At 45.8% G+C, this 14971-nt stretch overlaps 1 protein-coding gene across 1 annotated transcript in view; it reads right to left on the bottom strand.

Annotated features, from left to right (window-relative positions):
• The window catches only part of sema5a (sema domain, seven thrombospondin repeats (type 1 and type 1-like), transmembrane domain (TM) and short cytoplasmic domain, (semaphorin) 5A), a 244834-nt gene extending 231673 nt beyond the window's left edge, over window positions 1-13161 (bottom strand). The window contains exon 1 of the mRNA XM_083655428.1: window positions 13067-13161. The gene's annotated coding sequence lies outside the window, so the exon portion shown is untranslated. The remainder of the gene's footprint in view (window positions 1-13066) is intronic.
• Window positions 13162-14971: the final 1810 nt, after the last annotated feature.

The raw sequence follows: 14971 nt of genomic DNA, 5'->3' as shown, positions 1-14971 counted from the left end.
AAAATGCTATTCAGAATGAGTAATAAGTGGTTTGTTATTCACTGCCAGTCAGCCAGTGGTTGAGACCAGACCACACATCCTGTGTGTGGTTTCACCTTTTAGAACTGAGACAGCATTGTGTCTGTCTCTGTGTGTGTGTGTGTGTGTGTGTGTGTGTGTGTGTGTGTGTGTGTGTGTGTGTGTGTGTGTGTGTGTGTGTGTGCGCACACACAGACAGACGACACACACACACGCACACGCACACACACGCACACACGCGCACACGCACACACGTGCTGCAGACAAAGGGCATGACTGGTGAGAGCTTCATGTCTGGAGCATGTGTCTAGTGTGTAGCAAGCAAGTCTGGAACACAATGAGCATGTGTGTTCAGGAGCGGCCTGCCTTTACCACCATCTAACTCTGTTTTCTTTTTCTAGTTTCTCTCCCTTTAACTCCCTCCTTTCCACCATCCCTCACCATTCCCTCTATCCCCCCCTTTGCCCTTCTCTCTCCATCTGTGTGTGTATGTGTGTGTGTGTGTGTGTGTGTGTGTGTGTGTGTGTGTGTGTGTGTGTGTGTGTGTGTGTGTGTGTGTGTGTGTGTGTGTGTGTGTGTGTGTGTGTGTGTATAACTTATTTCACCTAGGGATGTTGGATGTTTTGCCTATATCCCATATGCTGATATTTTCCAACTCCGGTGCCGAGGTGGATCCTGATATATGCACACATTTTAGGGCTGTGAATCTTCACTGGCCTCAAGATTCGATTCGATTACGATTCATCTGTCAACGATTCGATTCCACGATGCATCTCGATACAGCTCAAAGTATTGCAGCTCCAAGTATCACATCCTCAATTTTCTGTATTATTACTGCACATGGCTACTTTTTCATCAATTAATACAAGCAGTCAGATAAATATCAAGTCCCTTTTTTACTTAGAAAGTGCTTTAAAATCTGAATGTCAATAGAAATTTTAAAATAAACGATTCAACGATTCATCTGTCAACGATTCGATTCGATTCACATGTCTGCATCGCGATGCATCGATTATACGATTAATTTTGACACCCCTAGCGCATTTTCCCCCATCTACATTCAGAGAGCATCAAGTCTCTCCAGTGGAATGAACACATTGTCCTGCCTCTCTCTCCGGATTCTGGCGTTGACAGATGAAGTCCACAGGCTGATGCATCACGGCCTCTGGAGTTAAACACTCCCTTGTATATTTAACAATCGCCCTCAAACCCGCGCCAGGGCCTGCCTGTCTGCTCTCCTATCTCTCCATCACCCCCTCAATCGCTCCCAGCATCCCCCTTGGTCTTCTTCTTCTTCTTCTTCTTCTTCTCTCCATTACATTGCTCTGTCTTTTTCCTTTCAAAAGCAGCCGGCGCCTCCCCCCCTTTTGTCTGGCAAACTTCACTTCTTATCATTTCACCTTTATCTGCACCGTCCCATCTCCCCCGTTCTCTCCCTCTATCTCTCCTCTAATCGCTGCTCTGGATCTCCCTTCCCTTCCCATTTTCCCTGCGTGGCCCGACTACAAGCAACGAGGCGCTTTATCTTTGAGATGTTATCGCAAAACCTTCATATAAGGTCGGATAAAAAGAATATACCACGCGCTCTACCATCTCATTTTCTCATTCGTCTCCTGAGGAAAGTATGAAGCGCCCATCCCCCCAACGCGACTTCAGATACATTTTTCTAGGGATGCACCGATATGAAAATTTTGGCCGATGCCGATAACCGATATTAACATTGCTGTTATGGCCGATAACCGATATTTACCGATGTCGATATGATCTGTATAAAACCACATTTTTATGATCATCACATTTTGTACATACTGAAAAACACATGTTAACACTGAATTTGAAAAAGTTATGCATTTCTTTATTTGCAAAGCCTTTCGAAAAGCCCATAAATCATAGATTTACTGCATTATTTCATATCAATGTGAAGAATTTGGCTGATAATGATAACCGATATTAACATTGCAACATCTGACCGATACCGATATGACCGATATGTTAAAAAATCGGCCGATACTGGCCGATACCGATATGATTGCCGATATATCGTGCATCCCTACATTTTTCCGAGTATGTTGCTCTGATTAGCCCTTCGTAATGATTTCAAAGTGGAGATAAATGTTTTCATTTGCCGAAGATTAAAGGATTCTCTAGCTGATCAAATGAAAGCTTGTCTTGCTAGCAGTCGTGATAGATGAAGCTCCGATCGTTCGAAAACACATCACATTAAAAGAGCTTCTTATTGGATAATGATACAGTCTCTATCAAGAGAGCCAGTGTCCTGTGAAGGGGGGAGGGGGGATTTTGCTCCCATTTTCTCCCCAAATGTACTTGTCGTTGCTCTGCCGATCTGGGGAGAGTTGTAGACTAGCGCATGCTTCCTCCAATACATCTGCTTCTTTTCACCTGAGAGCCAGGAGGTTCACCGGTAGGACGTAGCGCGTGGGTGGGAGGATCACAATATTCCCCCGCCCCCCATCCAGCACTGTGCAGTGACCAAGACACCTACCCCACCGGCTACCCACCCACGGACCATGTGACCAAGCCGGAAGTACCGCTACCGGGAATTGAATGCTGTGCTATTCACCTCATGTTCCAACACAGGGGTCAGCCAGTTACTTCCTGTTGTGTTGACACTTCCTGTGACAGTACAGTACTTTTAGTGAGCAGGTAAAACAGACGGTGTTCTGAACAGGAAGTCATAACACAACTGGGTGAAGTGGGTGGGGCTACATAAGGTGAATACTTGAAAGAAATCTGGTGTTGGAGCACCATAATAACAGATGAAAACATATTCGGCCATGGCGCACCTTGACACTATTATGTAAAACACTCCAGTATGTAAACTGTTTTATGTTATTGTATATTTTTATTCGGTGACTGAATGATGTGTGTGACACCATGGAGCAGCTGCACTATATTACTGTACTTAGTGGCGGCGTGTGTCTGTGTACTGTAATCATAGGAGAGTTTTATGATACAATAGTGGTGAGATAAAGAGGACAGGCCGTGCGTGTGGGCCCTAAACTGTTACGGGCCCCAATGCTACTGCATTATATGGCAGTTACGCCTCTGTGGCTATATTTACCTCCTGCTGTTCATGTAAAAACATATATCACAAAAGCTGTAGGTGCACTGACAAACAGAGAAATGCACACGCCCATGCACCTGCTTTAATAGGTGTGTATGCTGCTAATTTAGCTGTAGCTATACATAGCAAACGATGTCAAAGTCTCACAGGAGGCAGTCCAGTTCTGCTCACCACCTTAGAGAGGCACGCACCACAGCATGCAAGAAGAAGACTCTCCTACAGGAGGCAGTCCAGTTCTGCTCACCACCTTAGAGAGGCACGTGCCACAGCATGCAAGAAGAAGACTCTCCTACAGGAGGCAGTCCAGTTCTGCTGACCACCTTAGAGAGGCACGTGCCACAGCATGCAAGAAGAAGACTCTCCTACAGGAGGCAGTCCAGTTCTGCTGACCACCTTAGAGAGGCACGTGCCACAGCATGCAAGAAGAAGACTCTCCTACAGGAGGCAGTCCAGTTCTGCTCACCACCTTAGAGAGGCACGTGCCACAGCATGCAAGAAGAAGACTCTCCTACAGGAGGCAGTCCAGTTCTGCTCACCACCTTAGAGAGGCACGCACCACAGCATGCAAGAAGAAGACTCTCCTACAGGAGGCAGTCCAGTTCTGCTCACCACCTTAGAGAGGCACGCACCACAGCATGCAAGAAGAAGACTCTCCTACAGGAGGCAGTCCAGTTCTGCTCACCACCTTAGAGAGGCACGCACCACAGCATGCAAGAAGAAGACTCTCCTACAGGAGGCAGTCCAGTTCTGCTCACCACCTTAGAGAGGCACGTGCCACAGCATGCAAGAAGAAGACTCTCCTACAGGAGGCAGTCCAGTTCTGCTGACCACCTTAGAGAGGCACGCACCACAGCATGCAAGAAGAAGACTCTCCTACAGGAGGCAGTCCAGTTCTGCTGACCACCTTAGAGAGGCACGTGCCACAGCATGCAAGAAGAAGACTCTCCTACAGGAGGCAGTCCAGTTCTGCTGACCACCTTAGAGAGGCACGCACCACAGCATGCAAGAAGAAGACTCTCCTACAGGAGGCAGTCCAGTTCTGCTCACCACCTTAGAGAGGCACACAGCACAGCATGCAAGAAGAAGACTCTCCTACAGGAGGCAGTCCAGTTCTGCTGACCACCTTAGAGAGGCACGTGCCACAGCATGCAAGAAGAAGACTCTCCTACAGGAGGCAGTCCAGTTCTGCTCACCACCTTAGAGAGGCACACACCACAGCATGCAAGAAGAAGACTCTCCTACAGGAGGCAGTCCAGTTCTGCTGACCACCTTAGAGAGGCACGCACCACAGCATGCAAGAAGAAGACTCTCCTACAGGAGGCAGTCCAGTTCTGCTGACCACCTTAGAGAGGCACGCACCACAGCATGCAAGAAGAAGACTCTCCTACAGGAGGCAGTCCAGTTCTGCTCACCACCTTAGAGAGGCACGTGCCACAGCATGCAAGAAGAAGACTCTCCTACAGGAGGCAGTCCAGTTCTGCTGACCACCTTAGAGAGGCACGTGCCACAGCATGCAAGAAGAAGACTCTCCTACAGGAGGCAGTCCAGTTCTGCTCACCACCTTAGAGAGGCACGTGCCACAGCATGCAAGAAGAAGACTCTCCTACAGGAGGCAGTCCAGTTCTGCTGACCACCTTAGAGAGGCACGTGCCACAGCATGCAAGAAGAAGACTCTCCTACAGGAGGCAGTCCAGTTCTGCTCACCACCTTAGAGAGGCACGCACCACAGCATGCAAGAAGAAGACTCTCCTACAGGAGGCAGTCCAGTTCTGCTCACCACCTTAGAGAGGCACACACCACAGCATGCAAGAAGAAGAAGACGCACCTATAAAAGAGAAATATACCACCTGAGCGCTGCTATCAAATGATCCTCTCATTCATGCCTCACAGTCATTCATCTTCCCTGAGAAATACAGCTGGGTGACAGCCCAGCGTGTGTGTGTGTGTGTGTGTGTGTGTGTGTGTGTGTGTGTGTGTGTGTGTGTGCGTGCGTGCGTGCGAGTGTGCAAGTGTGTGTGAGTGTGTGTGTGTGTGTGTGTGTGTGTGTGTGTGTGCGTGTGAGTGTGCGTGTGTGTGTTTGTGTGTGCGTGTGCGCGTGTTTTTGTGTGCGATGACAACTCATGACTCATTTCCAGCCTTCAAACGGGCCTCTGGCTCAATCAGTCAATAAACAAAGAGCAGCAAAGCCGCTTTACTCTTTCTTCCTCGATCTTTCATTTTTAAATCCTCTTTTCCCCCTGACTCATACACCTCGCTCGCCCCTCTCTCCCCTCTCTCTCTCTCCTCATCTAAATGTCCCTCAGCCTCTGTCTCTCTCTCTGTCACCAGCCTCATGCCAAGTCAAGTGTGAGAGAGGTATAGCAAACTCCAAACTTAACGAAGTTTACATTGGAAGTCTGGATCCATCTTTAGTCCACCTTTCAAACACCCCCCTTCCCCCCCTTCCTTGGTATGATCCCATCGGAGAAAGAGGCTTTGGGGATGATTTCATCCTGACCTAAATAGACTCTTCCTCCTCGTCCTGTCCCGCCATCATCATGCTTTAAAAGACAGATTGCTCTGCTATCTGAGTGGGCTTTGAGGTTGTGGTGGGACAGAGCTAATGTAGTGTATCGGTGTTGGTAACACAACACTGGTTTACCCGTCGGCCGCCTGACGTGTGGACATGAAACCGGATGTTTCAAACAAACCGCAAGACATTTATTCTGGGGATCAAAGCAAAGCGAAATAATAGCGCATCCTGAATGATGATCACATCCCTGCGCTGCCCTACGCTACGCTACACTGCGCTGTGCTGCGCTCAGCTACGCGACTGTGTGCTGAAATGATTTCAAATACCTTATTGCTACAGCTGTCCTCCCTGTTCACTTTGTGCTGCTGCTTCACATGCAGTGTGGAGACACAACAGCTTCCCCTGCATGTTCTACAGTCTGTCCCATCAGAGAGGTGGAGAATGTGTTCTGCATGCCCACATCAACATTATACCTTGCTTAACTCCAGTTGTTTTCATCGCCTATATTAGCCTTTATCCAGTCTGTGTGTGTGTGTGTGTGTGTGTGTGTGTGTGTGTGTGTGTGTGTGTGTGTGTGTGTGTGTGTGTGTGTGTGTGTGTGTGTGTGTTTGTGTTTGTCGCATTGCTTCATCCCAGCTCTCTTTATTCACCTTATTATTTGCCCATATAAAGACGCTTCTGCATGACGTCATTTTGTAATAGGTTGAGGCCACGTCTCCTCATAGACGCTGGTTTAGCCTGGCTGGGGGCGTGGTCAGGGTGGGGTAAAAAAACCTGTTCTATCCATTCAGCAAAGTTAGAATTTAGCTGCTAGCCCAGCCCAGGCAGACACGATCGTGGATTTAACCACCGCAGTAAACGCACATCTGAGCAGACGTCTTGTGTTCTGCTCTAGAACCCCCAAACCTGTAGTTTAGAGCCGCAGCACCATCTTTTGGTGAGTCAGCCCATGAGATATATGGGCGGTTTTACCCCACTCGCGCGCCAGCCATTTAACATTTTGTGGGCGTTCCCAGACATGCGGACTGTCTCTATCGTCTTTCCGTTTTAGACCCAGAAGTAGATTACTCCTACCTTTATCATTTTTAGATAGACTTACCAAAAAGCTGTTTTCAAGCAACTGTTATAAAGTTGTAATATTTTTTCGGATGAGAACGTAACATTCCAAACATGTGACCAGTTTATCAGAATAATGCCTATTTGGAAATATTTAAGGAGCAGCGAGGACTGAGAGCGCTGGCTGTGTATCTAGCTAGTATCTGTCAACCCCTGGAGTTACTGCCTGGCAGTGAGAAAACACTGTCGACATGCTTTTGTAACTAACGTTAAATGCCGACCGGGTACAGCCATCGGCTCCTCGCAGCAGTAACGCTATGAGCATGTAACTGAAGTTGGTCACAGTGTAGCAGCTGAATGTTGCCAAACTTCATTCATAGTTTACAGTTTATCGATGTTTACCGGCCGGCTAACGCTGAACCGGAAGAACAAATACAATTGCGTTTTACACAGAAGAGAAAAAGTGGGCGTGGCAACATAAGGTGAATATTATACCATCTTAACTCTGTTTCTCTATGAAGAGTCGTGAAAGAGGTACATTGTGTACAAAAGAGATACATTGTACAAAAGATACAAAAGAGATACATTGTACAAAAGATACAGAAAAGATACATTGTGAAACGATTGGCTTCTCAGGCAACAAAACCGTTTGATCTGACCTGGATGGAAAGAACTGTAAGTCCATTCTCTCTGTATGGCAGCTACAGTACATGAGTACACAGTTACTTGTCATACAGGATCAGTCTGTCTGTATGGTGCCTACATAGTTACTTGTCATACAGGATCAGTCTCTCTGTATGGTGCCTACATAGTTACTTGTCATACAGGATCAGTCTCTCTGTATGGTGCCTACATAGTTACTTGTCATACAGGATCAGTCTGTCTGTATGGTGCCTACATAGTTACTTGTCATACAGGATCAACAGCCGATGCCACGGGGTTGCATTCTGCATTCCGCTCCATAGCTTGGAGCCCATCTCTATGGCAACTGTCTTGACACCGTGGCCTTTAAAGAACAGCGGCGCTGTGGATGATAAAGTTTCATTCTGGCAACATTTCCATTTGCTTTGTGACTGACGGACACTCCGAGCCCCTGGCTGCAGGAGACCTAGCAGTAGCCTAGCAACTAGGGATCGACCGATATCAGTTTTTCAGGGCCGATACGATATCGATTATCGGGTAATCAAAATGACCGATAGCCGATATTTGGAACCGATATACATTTGCAGTAAAAATAAAAATCTTGGTGTCAAAATTTTAAATAACACAACTCGTTGTGGAAATGCATTTTCCTCAGTTTATCCAACTGCAATATTAATTGAAAATATTCACATTAAAGTGTTGATCTGTGTGTGTGTGTGTGTCACAACCTATAACCTGTTCCCATTTCCATGTGTATGCTCACTCTAGTGGAGACTTGGGAACATCAACTGTGGAGACAAGGGTGTATTCACACCTCTAGGTCGTTTGGCTTTGGTTGGATTCAGGGGCTTAATTTATACAATTGTTGCATTTGTGCCTTGGTTCGTTTGTGTTCACACAGCCACAAATCAAACCGGTAAATACAGTAAGAAAGCAACACATCTGACTACAGTGTGTAGGCTCCAATAAAACAGGACAGGTTGCTGATATGGGATGGGATTCATGGCTTCTGTTCAGATATGAAAGACAACATGTTTCCAACCATATAAAGTTAGTCAGACTTTTCTAGTAGAACAATGTAGCCTACTATATCTTATACTGAAGTAGAACCATACTGTAACTGTAGTAGCCTAGGCTACATTACAGGTTCATTTGAACAAAACATTAATTAGAGCAGCTTATGGAATTTATAAATGTCCTTTGTAGCAGTGTAGAGACTAAATATCTGCAAATGACATCTCAAAGACAGGATGCTGTTGAGAAATATTTGAGGCTGTCTTCAATTCTGCTAAAACAGCATTGCAGAGCTTTATGCTGTTGGTATCCTATTTTATGGTTAAGTAGCCTATATTTGCATGCCTACTCATGGCTGCAGACAGTAGTGTCACGAGCAGAGCCGTGATCCCAGTCTCATCTCTCTCTCTCACACAGCTGCAGATGGTTAAGTGACGTTAACGAGCAGGCCACTTTGTGCAAGCCGTGTGCCGTGTGCTCTCTCGTCTCTCTCTCCCTCTCTTTATCTATCTCTCCCTCTCTCTCTGCCTCGCGCAAATGCGGGACATCGTCTCAATTTGCGGGACGCGTGAAAAGTGTTGAAAATGCGGCGCAGTCCTGCACAAAGCGGGACAGATGGTCACTTATCACTGCAAGAAAGTGCATTCGGCGGATTTCAACTCACGCTTCTATCAAACCTACCATATCTCCACGCTTAATTTGCACTGCATGCCATGCAGCCAGGGAGCGCTTCATACGAATCATCTACTAATAAGAATGATAGATCAGACGATTGTGGTGTTTATGCAATGTCAGCCTAGATAACTATGATGTTTATTCACTTTATTGCAAGCTTGGCAGCCTGCTGCGGACTGCGGACTGTCAGTCAGTCCGCTGCGCTGCACAGACCCACACGGCACGCTGTTGAATGAAGGCACAAGGCAGCTCGGATTTCATCTGAGAAGCCCTCTGATAGGCTAATACTCACCAATCAGATAGCGCTGTGGGCAGGACATTTGCACAGCAGCAACACAGAGCAGCAACACAGAGAAACACACAGGCTGGTTAGAGCTGCATTCTGAGCCAATTCATAGCTTTCAAGGGGCGTTACGTGCTGCCGGGAACGCCCACCTGACGGTCAAACAGTACTGCTAAGTACTGTTTGAGCGGACGACAGCACAGGCATCACTACAGTATCTTCTCTTTTAGCAATAGTCTCACTAATCCCACAGTGGTTTACCTGCTTTTGAGATCTGCAAAAAATAGTTTGCTTCTGTCTCACCCGTTCTCCCTCTCTCTTCACACGCGACGAGGGCTGTGCTCTCTCTCCACAACATTATAAAAACGAGTCCGCACTCCGCACGCAGTTTGTTGTGAAACAATTTCTCCGAACTGCCATGTGTTGGACAGTAACGTTAACGATAGTTCGGTTTGTTTGAAGTGCCCAAAACGTGCAGTTTGTTTAGATATCGTTCTTTTTCAACACTTGATAGATGGTCTAAATATTCCTGACTGGAAACTGGTGGAAAAAAGCCCGCTTTTTGCTGGAGCTGCGTCTGGTCAGTGTTCAGCGCCATTGTTGTTTTGAGTTTTGACCGCCAGAATGGGCGTTCCTTGTACTTACGTAACGCCCCTTGAAAGCTATGAATAGCGCATTTTTTAATTAATTTATTATATCGGCAAACAGCCAATGAAAATGCCGATACAGATAATCGGCAAAATGCTGAATATCGGCCATAATAATCGGCCAAACCGATAATCGGTCGACCCCTACTAGCAACGTAGCAGCACCATATCACCAAATGAAGGAGGAGAGGCGAAAGGAGGAGAAACACCTACTTACTTACTCAGCACCATGACAACTTTCTGTGTGATATGGGGGGTGGGAAAATGCATTCTTTCAGGTCAGCAAAGTACACATGGCTGCTGGCACAAATAAAGCACAAACCCCCACAGAGAACCCTAGGAGAGTATTTTGCTGCGTGTCTTGTAACGTGGTGGGAGGACTCTCTCTAGAGCTACCAGACTCTTGAAATCAGAAGTGGCAGGAGGAGCAAGTTGGGGACAAGATAATGGCAAAGTGCTTTTGTGTATAAATAGGCTGTGTTAGTGAGAGGACACTGGTCTGAGCTTTCCAAGTTGACTTCTATGAGAGTGCGGAGAACACGCAATTCACAAGCAATAAATTCTCATGTCTATTGTGGGGTTTGGTGTACGCAGGACGGGCCAAACAATCCCAAAGCCCCTTCTCGCTTGTGTCAGTTAAATAAGTAACCCAATGTTTTTTAAGAGCACCAAGGGGGGCCAGAGGGTTAATTGCTGTTTAGTTTACACGCGCATGATAACGCCTCTCGCTTTCGCTCCCAACAAGGGTTCGACCCCGCGAGATGCACAATCACAAAGGTCGCCGACAACAATGGGGCTTGTCATTCAATCTGTTTCCATGGTGACCGCTGAGCTGGCGGGGGGCGGCCGGGGTCACTTTCATCCTGGAATCCTCCGGGCTGGGACTAATTGCTGTGTTTGTGCCGGTGTTCTGTGTCACCGCACGGGCAAATTCCCAACACACAGCACCAAATATCAATCACACTAATCATACGCTGCTCTTCACAGCCAGTGGAATGTGTGTGAGAGATGAGTGAGTGAGTGTGTGGCTGCTTCACATCATGCATTCATCTGTTTACCAAACCTCCGTGGTGCTGAGCTCTCTTAGGAGGACACTATAGGGCTGTTGGTGTTGTTGTTTTTTCCCCTATGCAGTAAACGTTTCTCCAGCCGCAATATAAACTGGCAACTTTTGCCGAAAGGCAAAATGTCAAATGATTGCTCGAATCAGCACTTTCATCACGGCTCCGTCTCTCATCCGTATTACTTTTCCATCTCTTTCTCTCTCTCTCTCCATCTCTCTCTCATCTCTCTCTTCTCCTGTGGGGATTTTAGCATCCAGAGCCTAATAAAAGGGGTGAACACCGTGTGACTCTAAAGTAATTCTGCCATCTGGATAACGGGTCACTTTTTCCCCCCCATTGGTGTGCACAGTATGACAGAGCGGCAGAGCTGCAGCTGGCCTCACGGGTCTGAGGTCCACGAGATCAGAGGGAGCCGATGCTGTTTATCACAACTGCTGCTTTCATGTCCCAAAAAGCTAAAGACCAAAACAACCACAACGCTAGATTATGAATAGCAATGATTTGGAAAAGACACGGTGCACGGTGCACTATAGGGCTGCACAACTGCGGGTGGAAATGTGCAGGATCACGTTTTTCTAAAAAGCCTGCCTCGGGGGCATGGAAACACACTGCTGAATGAGTGACTTAGTGAACAATTATGTCCGGTTAATCATCCACTATTCAGTGTGATCTGGGGGATTAACATTCATCAAAATCCACCAAATTAGGAGCTGGTGCCAAGGACAGACAGCGCCGTAGGGTGTCTGAGGAGCTGTGAACTCATGTAGCACCTGACCCTGCGTTACCTCAAGCACACGGCGGCTGCTGACAGGTTGTTTTCCCCCCTATAGCACCGTCAAGAGTTTTTCTTTTTCTATACTGCTATAACCCTTAGTTTGGTCATCTTCTGTCAGTTTCTACTTACTATCTCTGTGATATGTGAAACGTAATGGACTGCTTGTTTTTTTGGCATATAAGAAAAGTTTATTTTTACAGCAAAGTACAACCACGGGGAGAAACCTTCAAGGACTTGGCATTGGCAGTGGCATTGGAGAAGCGGGAGGTTAAAAGTTTGAAGTGTAGCTGGAAGGTCTGAACCTATTTCCAAATGGAACTATCCTACGTAAATAACTGATATATCTGGTTAGTTAGCCTATAGTCTGGATAATACTACTAATTTAGTGCACTGTACACACAATGAGGATCACATCAGACGAGCCTGTACCATCTGATTCAAAGCAGCGACATGATTTTGCAAAGAGTATGGATCTTTGGCACCGTCGACATTGTTATCAAAAAGCACACAAAGCAGGCATTAGTATAACGCCTTAAAGGTCACACATAAAAGCAAAGGCAATAATAGCCACTATTCAACGAATAAATCAATGCAGTAACAAGAACAAGAAATTGTGAAAATGAGGAAAAATAGAAACAAAATTATAGCCAGGAAAAGTGTAACAGCTGCCTCCTGAAAGTGCCTCGATCATGAGTTAAACTGTCAAGGCATTGACATTTGGAAGAGGGAGCACTGTTATTTGGGAGACAGAAATTGTTAATCAATACCAGTATTTCTTTCTTGCCCTACACAAAACGTTTGGCAATGAATGGGTCGTTAGTGATCAACTTTATAGTTTAAGAGGCTTGACCAAAACCAACTGGCATAAGATGTTTAACGAGAGAAAAACTAAACAAACGTATAGGCCTATATATATATATATTTTTAATAATAGGCAAAAGATTTGATGAAAGCTCTCCAGGACCTGGTGATGGTCCCACTCTGTGCCAGCACCACCAAGTGGCAAAACATCGCAAAACATCATCGTGCAAAAACTTCTGAAACTGATTATTGACGCTCATTTTCATTTATGACATTGTACGTGCCATTTCTGCAGCATGCTGGCATATTTCCACCAATTCTTTTTGTCAACCGCCACACTGTAACTAGCCCACTTAACATAATAGCCGTTTTTGTCCCAGAATAAAAGAGATGCCGTCACACTTGGAAAAGGAATGATTGCAGTGGTAGCAAATCTGAACAAGAATAACAGTATAAAAAACAATGCACATTGTATAAGATGCGCGGCGCCTTACCAAGTGAGGTGCCCAACTCCCGTTCATCTAGCAGGGACCGAAGCCACTGGTCTTGTCCGGTGAGAAGAGTGTGGAAGAGAAACCAAAATAAAGGTAAGGTGAATATGAAGAAATATCCCCACTCTGTCTCTCTCTAGCGAGAAAAACGATCTCCGTAAAAGTCTTGCTCTGACTGTCTGTGTCCGTAGAGATTTATCTGGTCTCTCTCGTGCCTCGGAGCCGTATGCTATTTCTGCCCCCACAGAGGGAATCGCTCTGTCCCGACTCCCGGTGTCTCCTCGGCGCACGGTTTGAAACCGGACACCGCACTGTCGCGCTGCGCCACAGACAATGGTGCCTCCGGCTCTAGGAGGAGGAGGCGAGCCGTGCCCGAAAAACAAAAACAAAAAACTTTCTTTCAACTAAATTCAGCTAAACCTAGGTGGTGCACGCATGAAAGCGGAGTGGAGGTGGGTGATGAGTCCGCGCTCACTGACTGCTGCGCATCGCATTGGCAGGGTTGCATTGGCTGAAGAGTGCGCCCCCACTTTGCGCGTCCACTCCAGCAGCAGCAGCAGCAGCGAGGAGACGTGGCAGCGGCGCACAGCTGTGCTGCAGGTGGAGCAGAGCACAAGCTATTATAATAGCCACGCTAACCACGCTGCTGGAAGGACAGGCAGGAGGTCTGGAGCTGGCCGTTGGACCTTTAAGCCATTTTTACACTGAAACACTGACTACGTGAATACGTGATAATAATGTAATACTCTATTGATCTCAGTAGGGGGCGGGCGGGGCATTCTCTTCTCAGGGAGGTCAGAGGTCAGGGTCAGATACAGAACAGGACATCAGTAGCCAGGCCCGTATCTAGCTATGAGCACAGGGAGGTCCGGACCTCCCTAATAATTTCAGAGATTTTTTTTTTTTTTTTACAAATGTAATTAAAAATATTTTGCAGTGCACTATGTTCCTTTCTTGTTTAAGAATGTTTCGGGAAATTAAAATGTAGCCTATTTAAATAGAATTATCAACAATAACAATCAAGGAAGTTACATGCTTGTAGGCTAGAGAAGAAGAAGAAGCGCGCATGCAGCACATGTTGTGTTGAACCAACCAACAACCAATAAGAATTGTTTAATCTGGCAATAAAGAAATGTGAACTTGACATGCTATTTTAATAGCCTACTCAAAAATGCACCTCCCACTATACAGCAAAGAGAGGAGTCAATGTTTCTTGATATATGCCATTCAGATCAGAATAATTAGTCTAGTCATTAAGTTTGCTGATAATATTTCTATCATGTTAAGTCTGTGTCATGTTAACTGGTGTATTCAGAGCAAATAGGGAGATATAGAGCATTATCATCATGCTATATATCTCCCTCTTTGCTCTGAATGAGTGAGAAAAGGAGAAAATACTGAATAATTACATCACAACAGTATCCTAATGTTAATTAAAAATGAGATATTCCTCTAAATATGGCTAAAAAAGGTAAAAAAAAAAAAAAAAATTATATATTACTCTAAATATGGCTAAAAAAGGGGAGAAAAAAAACTCCAATTTTTTTCGGCAGCGCCCCCTTGCCATGTCTGGACGGACCTCCCAAATTTCAAAACGCTGGATACGGGCCTGTCAGTAGCCTAGCCTCCATGTATCTCCATAGTGGATCAACTCAGAATAATTGTATTCATATTATTATTATTATTAGTAGTAGTAGTAGTAGTAGTAGTAGTAGTAGTAGTAGTAGTAGTAGTAGTACTATAAGTCCAGGGGTTTATAAATTAATTAAAATTAATTAATTTATCATTGACGTGGATAGGTGCCACACTGCCACATGCACATTTAAAGAGGTTACATCCCCAAACAAAAAGACATGGAGGACAGAAGAGTAAATCATGCCTGTGTGTGTGTGTGTGTGTGTGTGTGTG

Source organism: Poromitra crassiceps (assembly GCF_964638095.1).
Source record: "Poromitra crassiceps genome assembly, chromosome: 2".
Lineage (NCBI taxonomy): Eukaryota > Metazoa > Chordata > Actinopteri > Beryciformes > Melamphaidae > Poromitra > Poromitra crassiceps.
The sequence above is the reverse complement of the archived record's forward strand: the minus strand, read 5'-3'. Positions and strand labels throughout refer to the sequence as shown.